The 14,833-nt window shown below is 40.7% G+C and overlaps 1 protein-coding gene across 1 annotated transcript in view; it reads left to right on the top strand.

Moving 5' to 3' along the window:
* Window positions 1–14,833, top strand: part of auts2a (activator of transcription and developmental regulator AUTS2 a) — a 393,464-nt gene that overhangs the window by 90,982 nt on the left and 287,649 nt on the right. The window contains exon 3 of the mRNA XM_027273301.1: window positions 5,830–6,017. The gene's annotated coding sequence lies outside the window, so the exon portion shown is untranslated. The remainder of the gene's footprint in view (window positions 1–5,829; window positions 6,018–14,833) is intronic.

The raw sequence follows: 14,833 nt of genomic DNA, 5'->3' as shown, positions 1-14,833 counted from the left end.
CCTAATGATTCACTCAGGACCTGATCTGAAAATCAAATCCCAATGCAAGGTTTGGAATATGCCATTAAACAAGCAACAACACATTATGCCCAGGGTCAGTCAAAGCCATTAGTGGAATTGGATCAGTTTTTAGGTTCATTACCTCTGTGTGAATTGGATGGCCTCATTGGAACATTTCACTCTCCAGACTGGTCGTGTTTAGGCCAGCCAGCACAGGTGCTTTGCCCTATTAAATACACGCTACACTACACAAATAATTTACTCAAAGCGTAATAATTAATGGGATAGTGGTCTTTACTTCTCCTTAAGGAGAAACCTCGGAGGACTTTTTCAACTGCTGCGCATGACTGCATGGCAATAAAAATAGACTAATTATGTGGTATCATTACAAAAGTTTAAAAAAGCTTAAAGTTATTTTCTTTCCAGCTGAGATTTCTCTCTTCTCCCAATAAATAAAAGCCACCAACTCAAAATAAAAAAGACGTTTAACAGCTTTTCGGACACACTGTGTGACAAACAGATGATGTATTTCTCCACCAGTTTAATGTTCCACTCCAATAACAGTGTCAGACTCACAAAGGGAGATCAAAATCAACGCAGTAAATTTAACGTGAAATGAGTTAATACAGAAGCATTATCAGTAAGAGACCTTTTGTCATCTGAAGCAAGAAAAGCACGCGGAAAAAAACAGCGGCAGTTATTGACTGCTGTTTAATGGAAGTGAACGTGGCTGCATATTTCTTATGTCATATTTAACACACAGTCTTGAGAGTGGTACCAACTGGTAGTCGTTTCTCACCAAAGTCTTGACAAGATAATTATTTTACTCAGTGTTACCTGAGTAATTGCAGCATGTTCTGTGAATCTCAGCAACAAAAGGTTAAAGCTGCGACATCACTGATCTGAAGCTTTTTAGTCCATACAGTAAAAACAGCAGCAAGAATGTGACTCACTCGGATGAGAGCTGAAAATACTGTTCCTCGCAAAGTAGTTCTAATGTTATAAGTGCAGGGGTCTTGAGTATTTCATCTATATACAGTTCGAGTATAGACAGGAGATGTAGTTATTCTTCTCTGTACTTAATGTTACAGCTCAAAACTACATGTGGTGAAGCTTCTATGCTGCTCAAATGTGCCAGAAGAACGAGGACTCGAAACTTTAAAATCAAGCTAAAAATCCGTACTGTTTCTATTTTAGTTTTTCTTATAAATCAGATTCATTTGTTCGTTTGTTTACTGTGTCATTCTGTGTGCTCTCCTTCTATGTGCTTTTGCTTTTTTTGTAGTATGTTTTTGTCCTTGTGCTTTTGCTTGTGCACCCCGTTAAAGAAGGCTTTGGGCATGAAATGTCCTGCATAAATAGACTTTGCCTTGCCTAACCATTATGGCAGTGCTTGCATGACTGTGTTTTGGGTTACAGTTCATTTCTCAGGCACTTCTTCATTGTGCAGGTACTAAAATCTCTCCATCCCATCTAAAAATGAAATTTACACAGACCCATAAACAAAATGCATCACGCTGAGAACTCCCTACTTAAGTCAGCATCTTAGTTATTCTACTCAAAAGTCTGGTACAGTGCTCTGGAAAATTCATGTAATGACAAAGGAATGTAATACTTATACGCACCAAGAAAGTTATATCCTAAAGAACAACCATGTAACTGCAAAAAAAACATTAAAAAAAAACACTGACACTGCAAAAGTTATGGAGCTATATTCACACACACTATTGCACCGTTAGGTTGCTACTCCTGCTTGTTTCAGGCATGTTGCATCATATGTGCTATATAGCAGACGACGCAGATAGTGTTGCTGCCTTTTTATATGCTCCTCTGTGCTGTAAGTCTGTGCGCACTTCTGCTCGGAGAGGCAACTGTGTGAGAGAGTTGTACAGACAGCCAGGAGCAAAACGCTACAACGCTGGGAAAGAGCGATTGGTTCCCAACTCGAAAACAAGATTAAGATGTTACTCTGCAGCATTTTGCTCTCAACAGAAACCTCTGATATGATTCAGTTAGATTGTATCTTGATGCAGGTTCTATTGTATTTTAGAAATCATCCCAAAGGACTTTCCTTTTTTTTTTTTTTTTTTGGACTTCTAAAGTTGTTTTTCCTTTTGACAAGTGGAGGCAAAGACCTAGAGGAGAAAAAGAGCGAGATACTGTATGTGGATATGTGCGGGCCCAGCTACACAGGGGCTAGTAGCTCGTCCTAGTAAATGTATGCAAAGCTATTCATGCGCTGCAGCTCCACTGATCCACACAGATGTACAGGCACTTACAGACGCATCAGTCTGGAAATACCAGATCGACATGCTTACATGAGATGTGTATTGATTGCACTCGAGGGTAGGATGATTACTTGCCCAAGTGTTAATTCTGTCTGACACACCGTCGAGGGGATACCAAAGCATTCTGGGTTTATTTGACGCTTTTGAGGTTGCCCTGGGATTTTTTTTTCTGCACTCAAGCAGAAAGAATTATAGTTTAGATGTGTGGAAAAAAATGGCATAAAAGAATGTCTGCAGGATTGCAATCACAGCGGGAGACTTTTACTGACAAATTAGTGTATACTTTTGAGGGTTTAGCTCAACACGCATAACAACTGACTCTGAGGCAACATAATGAGATTTCTATTGTCATTCTAATTTGTAAAAATATATTTCTGTTGTGTAAATTTGCAGTAAAAGAGCTGGAGGGTATGAATTATAATGCATCAAAATGCTTAGCAGTGGGTTTTGTATATACCTAGCAATGTGGCTCCCGGGATGTATGTTGGCTGGTCAGTCCAGCACTTTGTATTGGATGGATTGCCATGAAATGATTTTGACATTCACGTTGCCCAGAGCATGAATCTTAATGGCTTTGGTGATCCCCTGACTTTTCCTCTAGTGCCCATCATTGGTTCATTGCCATTTTTGGTTTTGAGCAAAAAGACTTCACTATTTCCACCATTTGATGGAACGTCCAAACGTTCATGCCCCCACAGGACAAATTTTTGATACCTTAGGTGAACCTCTGACGTCTCTTCTTGCACCATTATCAGGTTGCAGTAATTCGTCGTCTTGATATCATTGAAAAGACCTCAAGACGTTTGTATGAGGGGGACACACAACCGCATGCAATTTAAGTCAAACAAAAAGCGACTGAGGATCTTTGTTCTCCTACGGGAATAAATTACAATTAAATACTAATTAATACATAATTAACTGTGATGGATATATCTTACTTTTCCCTTTTAATAACACTCTCTGCACAGTTTTGCTGTTGCTCCTTCCTGTCTGTCGATGTCCTCTTTTCAAACTACAAACTTACCTGTCATAAATTCTTTTGACTGCGTGAGACATTGGACATGAGGTGTGAGACTGTGCGAAAGGTTGGCAGCTCTGCAAATGCAATGCAATGCAGTGCATGCTGGTAAATGTGCTAGTTAATGAGACCAACAAAAAATGATGCCAACACCACGTTTTCTGTCCACTTCGTTAACCCGGTAATTACTTGAAATTGCGTCATCTAGACAAATTGCAGTTCATGCGAATTGAATAGTTGTAGAATATAGATAAAAGAAATCAAAGTAAAAAGATATTTTGAATTACATCTCCCCTGATAATTCTTTTTTTTTTTTAAACGGCACTTCTCCCATCTTCTCTAAGTGTTGAGTGCTGTTACAGACTGACATTTTCCTGCGGTTTGCTACTCTGCAGGAAGCGAGACAGAGTGCCTCGAGATAAAACAATGTAATCAGTTATTATTGGTGTGTGTGTGTGTGTTTTGCTCAGCTGTATGCTAATCTCATCTTTTAACGATCTTACATTTTCTTTGACGGCTGACATTTATCTCCGGTTTATCTTTCATTCTCGCAGCACTCTCGGTGTCCAGGGTCAAAGCTGTCTTCCTTTTTATTTCCTCGATGAAGAAAAAAAAAAAAAAAAAAAAAAAAGGGTCGTCAGCTTCACCCTATCAAAGCAGGAGTCACTACGCCGAATAGACAAGGGCACCAGACACCTTTTTCATTCGGCTCCCAGCTGGTTGTTGACATGAATCAGAGGCATGAGCTCAGCAAAAAAAAAAAAACTTGACACATGGTTAGCTTGGCAGGGATGTACACAGTGGTGGTCCTTTTCTATTACTGCTCAGATGTGTAGTCGGAGGTGTTTATGAAACTTACGACATCAGCCTGACTGCCAAAATGACTTGCTATGCAACGCACTTTGTCAAATAAATAGCTCCCCTGTGAAGTGCGTTAACGTGATGTTAAAAGAATCTGTTTCGACTTGTGTGTCGTTTTGAAATTCCCCTATAGTGCTCTGCAGAATATATTTTTCATAAAGCTTAAATTCCCAAACAAAGCTTTGGCTTTGACAGCTCTAAAGATTCTGCTCTTCTGTTCCGAAGTGATGCAACATCTACCAACAGTATGCGCGAGCTTCGTAGTGCTGGGGAAACCTGGCCTCCTTCCTGCTTGCTTTTGTTTCCTCCTCTGTCACTCCTCCAACCTCTCAGTCTCTATTGCTATCTCTCTCTGACATAGCTCATTACATTAGTGGTGCTGCGTAGTTAACGCGCACACACACACACACACACCTGGCTCACTGGACTATAGCTGTAATGCTGTCACGCGGCGGGAGGGGTGGGGGTGGGCAAAGGTTTGACAGGAGAGACAGCGGGCTGTTGCTTAACAGACAAGCGGTGAAATGCATGGCGGTGTAATTGCAATGAAGGGATAATTTGACAGCCGCTTGGTTATGATAGCTTGCAATTGTCTCATTCTCCCCGAATCCTTACACCGACACATATGCACACACACATACACTGCATGGAAGCCTAACCCTTAACAGTATTAGTCATGTTCTTACACACTTAGTTGAGGTGAACGCCTGTTATTTTTTTCATGTCTGTCCCCCACATTCCTCTTCCTGTGCGTCTTCTTGGGCATCAAGACGTTTCAGCGCAGGACGGCTTAATGCCTTTATGCCATAGTTGTACTTATTGTTTTTCAGAGAAAGGTTTCAATTCTCATTTCATCGAGACTGACAGCGCAATTCATCACTCGCAGGTCTGTGCGCATGCCTTATTTAAACAATGCCGGTGCATCATTGCTCAAGGACTAAAAGAATGAGCGCTGCATACCAGCCAACTACCTACATTTCATCTTGTCCTTTTTCTCTCTCTCTTTCTTTCTTTCTTGGGCAAAAATGAAGCTGTCTAGTCTGTGTTTCCGTCTGCACGGGCTCCTGCTCTGTGCTCCCGCTCCGCTCAAGGACGTGGATGAAACTGAATAAAACATGACTGACATCTTGTCATCTGAGAGAGAGAGAGAGGATAGGGCTGAGAATGGGAAAGGAAATAGAAAATCTCACCTCTGCCTATTTGTCAGTATGGACAGTAAGAGGGGGGTGTAAATGTATACGTGCAAATCGAGGAAACCTGAACCTATATTTCAGGCTGTGCCAATGTCTTGTGTGAAATGATTTCAGGCTACAATAAGCACTCGATGTGATGGAGAGTGAAAAGAGTTCATTACACTTGTCTACCAGCTGCCACCCTTCTTTTATCTCTCTCGTCAGTGGTTTCTTAAGCTTATACATTAAAACTGTAGATCCTCTGATTACTCAGGCAATTGCCCTGCCTTGTCAGGGCTCTGTTAATAGTAATGCTTGTTGTCTCTGTAATCGCGCTGTAATCTTCTTCTGATCTTAATCCTACACTGATCTTTTCCCTTGATAATCATTCTTTTCCTTCCATCTCCAACCCTTCCATTGCTAATTTCCTCAGGCTCTCTCTGCTCTTATTCTTCACTCGTTGATTTACTTATTTATTTTTTTCTTCCAGATACATCAGACAGAAAAGCTTTCACATAGTCCATCCCGACATGTCCCCCTCTCAGCTGAAGTGGCATGATGTATGGCTTTACACTCGGCCATGTGGCCCCGTCGCCGCTGCTGCAATCACATGGAGCTAAAGTCATGACCCGAGGCGAAGAAATATGCTGCCAACATGACGCCTGCACATGTGCTGGGGTAAGCGGATATGTACGTACAGGTGGACGCATTGTTCAGACTAGACAAAAAAAGGTTTGCTTTGAGTAGTGAAGTCCTATATCAAAAGATGTTTCGAAAGCTGTTTTCCAGTACAATGAGACATTTTATACCTGTCCTTATTTTCTGAAACTATTATGACCATGATCAATCAATCAAAGACAACAGCAGCGACGTGTAGGACTAAATCATCTGGAGTGAAGAAAACAAACATTTTAAATGTTACTAGTGATTTGGTTCAATTTTGGATTTGTGCTGTACAGTAGATATTTTTGATTAATGATGACAACCCTGTACTGCTGGTTAAAAATGCAACTGAAAATCATCAATTCAATATTTGAAATGTGCTAAATTTGTGTAGTTTTGCTTGAATTTGAAAGTATTCAGATCAATCCTGCAGCTTTTTTTATATACAAAACCTCCAAATCATGATTGCTAAATTGTCCATCAAATATCGAGCCAAACATGCCAAAAATCCTCAAAACTAAAAGTCAACACTTTAACCTCAAAGTCATTGTTTCAATCAAAACCCATCGTGCTGGACCTGAGCCCTCACCACAGCAGCCCAGTGCCTGAACCAAAATCTTCCTCAACTATAGTGATGTATCATAAAACAGATTAATTTCTCAACAGTGATGACAAAGTACATACCACATCACTTTAACGAGGCGATCATAAAGTGAGGTAGCTTCTCGGCAAACCCCCGCCCTTCAGTCAGTATCAGTTAGCTTCACATCAGGATTCAGATGCTCAGAGGAGCCATCGAGCCAAAAAGCTTTGTTTCGAATTTGTTGCCCATATTTTTGTAACACTTAACATATTGTTGAAATGATAAACATCTTGGCATGAATGTGAAAATCCGTGCACTCCTCTGTCTGAAATGAGATTTACTCCAATCACTTAAACTCTTTCCAACAGCTGTGCTGCTGACCTTACAAGTGAGCTGGAGGAACCTCCTCGACTCGAGCAATTAAAAGAACAGCAGGATATAGATTTCCGTTGGCTCCGATAAATGTGGTTGTGGAGAATTATAATGTGTGTGACTAATGGTATGCTCACAGTATTTAAACACGCTTCTCATTAATATGCTAAGCAACTGGCGCTAGCTTTGTCTCCGGCGCTCCTCCTGAGATCCATTGTTCAACGCTGAGCTCAAATGATTCACCCTTCCCTATTGTACAAATGGGTGGACATACCCGCTGAGATTTCACACAGTTCAAATGACTTTTACATGGTGGCACCAGATATCAAATGGATACAGAACAGGCTCTCAGGCTGCAGGGTATTATGCAGTTTCCCTAGATGATATTCAGTCCAGTCACAAAAAAGGTAAGAGAGTTGGATTTGGAGCTGTAGGCAAGAGATTTGATGGAATCTAATAATCCTCAACATCATTCCTCTAAAAGTATGAAATAGCTATAGTTAATGATGGATGGCTTAGCGATAATGTCACTCAGGGATCTGCACGGCTTAAGACCTGAACTGCGCCTCCAGTCTGGCAGGAAAAAGACAACCTGCAGCATTTCTACTCTATTTGCCAGATTGGACCACTTCACTATCCATCTGTCACAAGCAGTCTATCAATTTGTTTTCACGGTGCCGTTTCCACCACTCTTGCCGAACAGTGTTCTTAATGTGCGAGCGTCAAGACGTGGTAGGCTGAACAGTCAACGCTCTCGCCCTCCTCCATGTAGTCATTGCCACACAGGCCCATCAAAGCCTTTACAAGTATTCCATTCTCCTTTCCTCTGGGGCCTGTGTGAGAGAGGCCTGCATATGATTACAAGCTGCGTGTGATCACATCCTGCAAGCTGTGAGATAAAGAGCAAAAAAAAAAAAAAAAAGACATGTGTGGTATACTTTACATAAGATCTGAGGCGGATCGCCATGGCAACCCCTCAGCATGTTTGAGTTAAAACCGCTTGATGGATCTTAATTTGCCTTGTAACATCATTTAATATTAAAAGAATTCATTAGAATCACTGTCACAGATCGGATTTCCGCGTAAAAACTGATACATGCAGTAAAAAAAACTATTTCTTAGAAAGACGATTCACAAACAATTTGTTCTCTTAAAATTACAACTTAAGGTGAAATAGATAACGGTGTCTTGGAGCACAGCTCTCCTTAGCCGAGTTTATCGAGTGGTGGCAGACGGTGTCAGATAGAGAGGATCAATAATCAAGGTCTATCACAAACAGAAGCCTCACTGTTTCTATCATATACTGGAACTGACGGTTTCCATATGTATATATTTTGACTGAATAAGTGAACGGTTGCAAGTACGGCCACTCTTATGAGACGAGTTGAAAGGTTTCTGCGTCTGATTGAAGTTGAGGAGGGATTCACCTTAAGGTAGACGCTAAATAATTCATTTCATGTATCACATGAATTTGATCTTTTGCCAGCGGCAGCCGGTATGTAAACAGATGCTGTCAGATAAGCATTCGTGCCCTTGAGATGTTGTGTTGTGTTAATAATGTATTATCAAAACTGATACTTGTATTTTTGTTTTGCTTGAGTGGGTGTCACTGCCCTGTGCATGGTTCTCTAAGACTGAGGCCATTATGATAAGTGCACCACTTACTGTAAGGAAAAAAAAAAACTGTTAAGACCTTTCCCCAGGAGACTGCAGCTGCATCGTCAGCCATCTTGCCTAGCATGGTGCATCGGAGCAGAGGACGCCGCAGTTATGAGAGTAATTTTTCATTTGATTTGAGGATTCCACACTTGGGTTCGGTGCAGAGAGGCTTCTGAAGCGTTGCAATGTTCACCTAGCCTGCAGAAACAAAACCTGTGAACCGTGTACCGGTTCACTCACACAGACAACAAGGTCAAAGAAACTTGACTCCCTCACAGCGTAACTCTAAGGTGGCTCACCTTCGGAATAAACAACTCCTTTCTGCTTTGAAGGATGAAAACAGGTGTTTCCTTGCCTGGCTTTGTCATCTGTCCACATGAGTTGATTTGACTGATTTGAGGTGAACATTACGAGTGAAGTTTCAGCTCTTTTGACTCCATTAGTATGTTTAAAAAGTCACGATAACAAACCATCAGGTTGAAATCCTTCTGATTATTAAGACTGACTTCATTAATCGATGTGTATTTGTTAAAACTTGAGCTTGAGACTATTTCTGGATACTTTTTGATTCTCCCACGCAGCATGCTTTGGACGTAACAGTTTGTTTTTACTCTACAACTGCGCTTCCACTCTCGTGAAGGCTTTAACAGTATTTATGTTTCATGATGTCTTTTGCAATTGCTGCACTAATTCCGTGCCAATGCGTCCGTCTTGAACAGTTTGAGCAAATGTTGGGCGGGAGAGCGCGGATCTGTCTGCGCGTATGTTCAAGTTTTTATAAATATCCTCAGCTATGCACAGCCATGCAGTCAACTCGTTGTTTTGTCTTCCTCTGTTTCCAATTTGCTTTGTCAGGTGATGATTAATAATTCTTTATCTTAATACAAAATATTCAGCCTTCACAGTGTGTCTGGAAAATGACAGCTCCCAATCAAACCTTACTCAAACTGTTGGCTTAAACCATTTAGCCTCATCTGACCTCCATCCCACACAATCCAAATGTAATTTGTGTTGAATAGAGGTCAGTCGCTTCGTATTAGCCAAACGACATTTTAAAATTTAGATTCAAATTAATTTGTTCTGCAGACAACCACAAATTCCACTGTCCCCCTCCGGCTGACAGCCATTGGCATCCTGCAGCATCGGGAAGGCTGCTGAGGTTGTAAATACATCATAGAGTTGTCATTTATCTCAATAAAAAAAGAAAGTGCGCCTTGAGAGTTGCTCATCTAAACTGCAGCACGCAGCAAACCAGCTCTGTCGAGACAGGGATATTCTCAGCAGCTGGCATATGGAGGAGATCGAGACTGAGACAGGCTGAGCCAGTGCAGATGGAGCTCCTCGTTGTTCATCAACGGCGCGCATTCTGCGCGGTCTCATGGGAAGCGGAGTGGAGAAGAAAAAAAAGGCTTGCCGTGTAATAAAAGTTTTGCTGGAACCAAACAAGTATCACCCTCGATAATCCACTTTTAATTGTGGAGGTTTTAGTTACAGTGCGCGACAGTGATTGTGGGGATGAATTAATTACTGTTATTTTATTTATTTTGATGACCCCAAACTGAGAATAAGTATTCAGAAATAGAAAATACTTTGGTATTATTTGATCTTTTGAGATATGGGTGCTGTTTGTTTGGATTGGAAAATCATTTTGCGCATAATATCTGTCATCCTGTCATATCTGTCACTGAGAATAGAACTGTGTTTAACCATTTATCTTAAGTTTCAGCTAACTAGTTCAGCTTCTGCAACAACCTGGTTTGTTTTCAATGTAGACAATCAAAACATTTAACTTTATCACAGATTACTCCATATTTTCTCAATTTTTCATAAAGACTAGAGGAAGTTTATTCAGTTAAATGGTGTCGTTTTGAGCTGATCATTAGCTTCTCTGGTATGAAAGATGTATAAGAACCCGACAAACCATTACGTCCATTAACAAAACTGGTCTGATTTATATTGTTTCTATTCGGATTGTTTCGATTTTTGACATTTGATGTCTTTTGATGGCACACTGCACCATTGTGACGGCAAATAAAATCCTCAGAAGTGGAATATACTGCAAAGAGATCATCCTCCTGATCCTCATAATCTGTCCAAATCCTCGGTAACAATGCTCCTCCATTATGGAAATAGAAAACATGAGCATTACAAGTTTCTATCCCAGAGGTCTCTCTGCTAGTCTGCAACATTCACGGGACTGTGCAGTTGTTGCATAGGCCATTGTTTTTTTTTTATCACCACTAACAGTTTCCATATTTATATTACATTGTGTGTTTATAGGCACCTAATGAAACGCATGTTGTAAAAGAACAGTCACCCCTGAGGTTCCAATCTGATGACGCTGGCTGCTTCCGTAATGGACTGCTCCTGTAGGTGGGCCAGTAAATTAATGACTGTAAAACGACTCATCTCCGATAATGCAAGCCGGCAACTCGTTGCAGTAGGAGAGAAATGAGAATCAAATGGAGTCGTAGTGTATTCACCTCCCTCCTACTCTCTCCTTTTCCAGTCACTTTACCACCCCCGCTCATCTATTGGTCCCCACAGGAAACCCCCTCCTCAAAGGGAAAAAAAAAACATTTCTCATGTCATTTTGTCTTTTACAATCCACTTCATTTGGAGGCTTACAAATTCTATTAGGGTGATCTTGTGTGCATTGCACGGTTGCTGCAGGGGAGAGAGTAAAGGGAGGGCTGTCTGTGAGGACGAGGGGGGGGCAAGCCCTTAATACTAATAAACGAGCCCGGCTTTCCCTCCCTTGTCCTGTGAGATGGGAGGGAGAAGGGGCAGAGTAATTGGAAAATATCCCTGCCTCCCATTCCAGAAAACCCCCCATCCCCACACATACACACACACACAACACCATCCCCTCTCCACGGCTTAACCAACCACTCTCTGCCGCACAATGAAATCCCCCCGTTTTCATTTTAAAGTTTAAAAAAGAGAAAACAATTAGTCTGATTTCAGGAGTCTCCTGTCTGTAGGACGTGGGGTGGGGGGGGGAAGGGACAACCAAGGTTAACAAAAGGACACAAGATATTATATGAGGCTTTCTGTGACATGCAATCTCTAAAGTGGGATTGAGGAAGAGCATGGAAACACTCAGCGGACACTGGATTCTGAAACTCTATGCCCAGGAGTGACGGAGGTAATGTTAATGACAATCCAAGAGACAAGTGAAGGATGTTAATGGAAACAATGAGCGCGTTATTCATATTTACAGCGCAAACTTGAGAAATATGAACACAAGGCAGAACAAGCGATCCATGTCCAAGAATAATTTACACAGCAGGCTGTCCAAGAGAGTGACTCTTACTTTAATTTGAAGCCTTCATTATTCATGACTTTGACGTAGTAATGGCAGAAACCCTGCAACACGTGCCCCCCCGACCTCACAGTCCCTGCATGACTGCATTATGTTAGAATTGAAACCACATGCTTCTATCAGGACTCGGGTTGTACTTAACACGAGTGAGGCATGCTGAAATCATTCTCTTTCATCTCAAGTGGTTGAACTTGATGTTGAACTTGTCGTCTCATGAATTAGTCAGAGCTGAATGTTTCTGTAATCGAGCTGTAGACGTGCCGTTCAAATGACGACAATATTGTGTACTTTGTTTGCAGCGTATTCCCGTCTGACAACATCATTAGTTCAAGATATGTTTTAGTAGGTCAGCCATCATTTTTAATATTCCTGCTTGTCATTCCAGGAACATATCAGCAGTGTTTTTTATTTTGGTTCCACATTTCTACAGTATAGGTAAACATAGTGGCAATGTCGGCTTTGAGTTATTTTCCTGTGAGATTATATTCGGAAGCGATTTAGATTTATTTGCTCAGATGACAGGTTACAGTGTTTCTCTGAGCCGCGGGAAGAAAAAAAAGAATAACTGCTTAAGTGCATCAACTCATCTGCTGAAATAAAGAACACACAGGTAAATGATCTCCTCTTAGAGCTGAAACATGCAGCGAAAGGTCATCCTTGGCATTTCAAATGAGGGGGAGTTCATAAAGAGACCTTCAGAACAACCGACATCAAACCCGGGCGTATATTTAAAACGGAACAATTCAGCTGTTGAACAGAATCCAGTCAATACTCCTGTGTTACACGCTGTGAGGGCCATCTAGATATTTGTTTGTTCACTTACTCAATAGGCCCCTTTTCATCACAAACACTTGTCATGTTGTTATTAATAACATTATTAATGGCTCAGTTCTGGTCAAGTGTCCCAATAAGTCACGACGGTGTGACAGTGAGCCAGCAGCACCAGGACCCTGAAACTGAAGCAGCTAAATAGATCTTAGCCATAATTCATTTTATTATGGTGCTTTTCCCAGTTGTAGTATTTATGACAATGTAAAAATACTTTGTTAGAAATGAAAATTCTTCATTTAGCCTACTATCAAACATTATGTAGAAAATAACCCCGTGTCAGATATATTATTAAATATGACATTATTAGACGTTAATGCTGAGGCACCAGTGTGTTAATAGCATTTTAATGTTGCAGCAGGTCAAGGTGAAGCTAGTCTATATATGTACATACAGGGGGGTCAGGCTCCAGTGCACGACAAGATAAATCTGGGTGCTTGTTTTTCTTCTTTCCTATCCCATTAATCATCCCACAAAATTCTGTTTAATGAATAAATTACTTTTTTTTTTCAGGGACTTCGTTGTAATCTTGGCTTCTTTATTTGAAACATTGAATAATTTTTTTTACCTCTTTAGGACTTATGAAGTTATTTAAACAAAACCACTGGAGAGGGGAAAGGTGGTGGGACTGCTAACAAGTCATCTTAACCTATCAGACATGCAGACAGAAGTTCCTGCTATAGTAGCCAATGTCAGTGTATGAATGTTTGGGTGCCTTGAGTGGTCAGAAGTCTAGAAAGGCTCTATTTAAGTACAGTCTGTTTACCATTTAAGCATATAATATGCTTTTTTAAATTTTAGATCTTAATGTGAGTAACTGCAAGAACTGTTACATAAATATAGTGTATTAAAAACCAAATATTCCCCCCTGAAAAGTCATGAAGTAGTAGTAGTAAAATGGAAATACCAATGCCCTAAAAGTACAGTACATGAGTAGCTCATGAAAATAGCATATAAGGTATATAATATTTGATGTTTCCTTATATATGAAAACAGTATTATGCAACATCCCATCAAACATTGCCTTGTTTTTTAGCTCTTCATACTGCCAGAATACTTAGGTCAACTTGATGTAGATTATATTGGCATTCCCATAGCAACTGGTGTGTAATTATATTGCAATCAAACCTGATTTGAATGATTGGAATCATCATACATAATCAGTACGTTGCTTGAAATGAAAGTCCTGTTCCTCGTTCCTCGTCTGAGCCAATGCTCAAATAGCCAACAGTGACTGATGGAGTGAGGCAGCCGAAGAACCATGAGCTAAGAAGATTTTGACAGGCCCCATATATTAAACCCAGAGAGGCTTTTCAATCCATGCTGTAATTATTAGAGGTACAGGCTTTAATCATATTGATCATTTATAATCAATCAATCCGATTCTTGCTTTGAAGACAGATTCCTCTCCAGTGAAGTGCATCACATTATTCTGTGCTACTGTAAATGCTGCTTCTTTCTTTAATCTGACAGTGGGGACGCGTTGACACTTAATAATTTAGGTCAGCTCTTGAACAGAGGGGGGGTCATGTGCCACAATTTAGCAGTGAATACGCCGTTTGCTTATCATGTATTAACATGCACTTTGAGGGCATTTGATGAATATTAAGGCTCCCCCACACTGAAGCCACTGAAGTCCCCCACATTACCTTAAGACGAACAGCATAAACAAATCAATATTTGCCAAAAGAATATAAAAAGAAAGAACAAAGTGAGAAGAATAGATAGTGCTCTATCTAACTCTGCAGAGCTGCAGAGGGGAATATCTAAGTGAGGTCTATTGTTCTTCACTCACAGTGCAAGTAATAAGGGCTATTATAGGGCTTGTAGGCAGACCTGTAGGGGGAGGAAAATGAGCTCATTCTTGTATTGAGAATCTCTTTGTAGCTATAAGTACCCAGCAATTCAACGTGCATTACGCAAGTGTCATTACATCCCACTCGAGTCTCCCTCCTGACAAGCAGAGATAGTAATGCTAAAGATGAACGCAAATAAGATAAAGGTAGAAGATAGTAACTGGCAGGTGCAGAGATAATATGGGGATGTGTATGTTTCTATTTTGCG

The sequence above is a fragment of the Larimichthys crocea genome, chromosome XXII, assembly GCF_000972845.2.
Source record: "Larimichthys crocea isolate SSNF chromosome XXII, L_crocea_2.0, whole genome shotgun sequence".
NCBI lineage: Eukaryota > Metazoa > Chordata > Actinopteri > Sciaenidae > Larimichthys > Larimichthys crocea.
The sequence above is the reverse complement of the archived record's forward strand: the minus strand, read 5'-3'. Positions and strand labels throughout refer to the sequence as shown.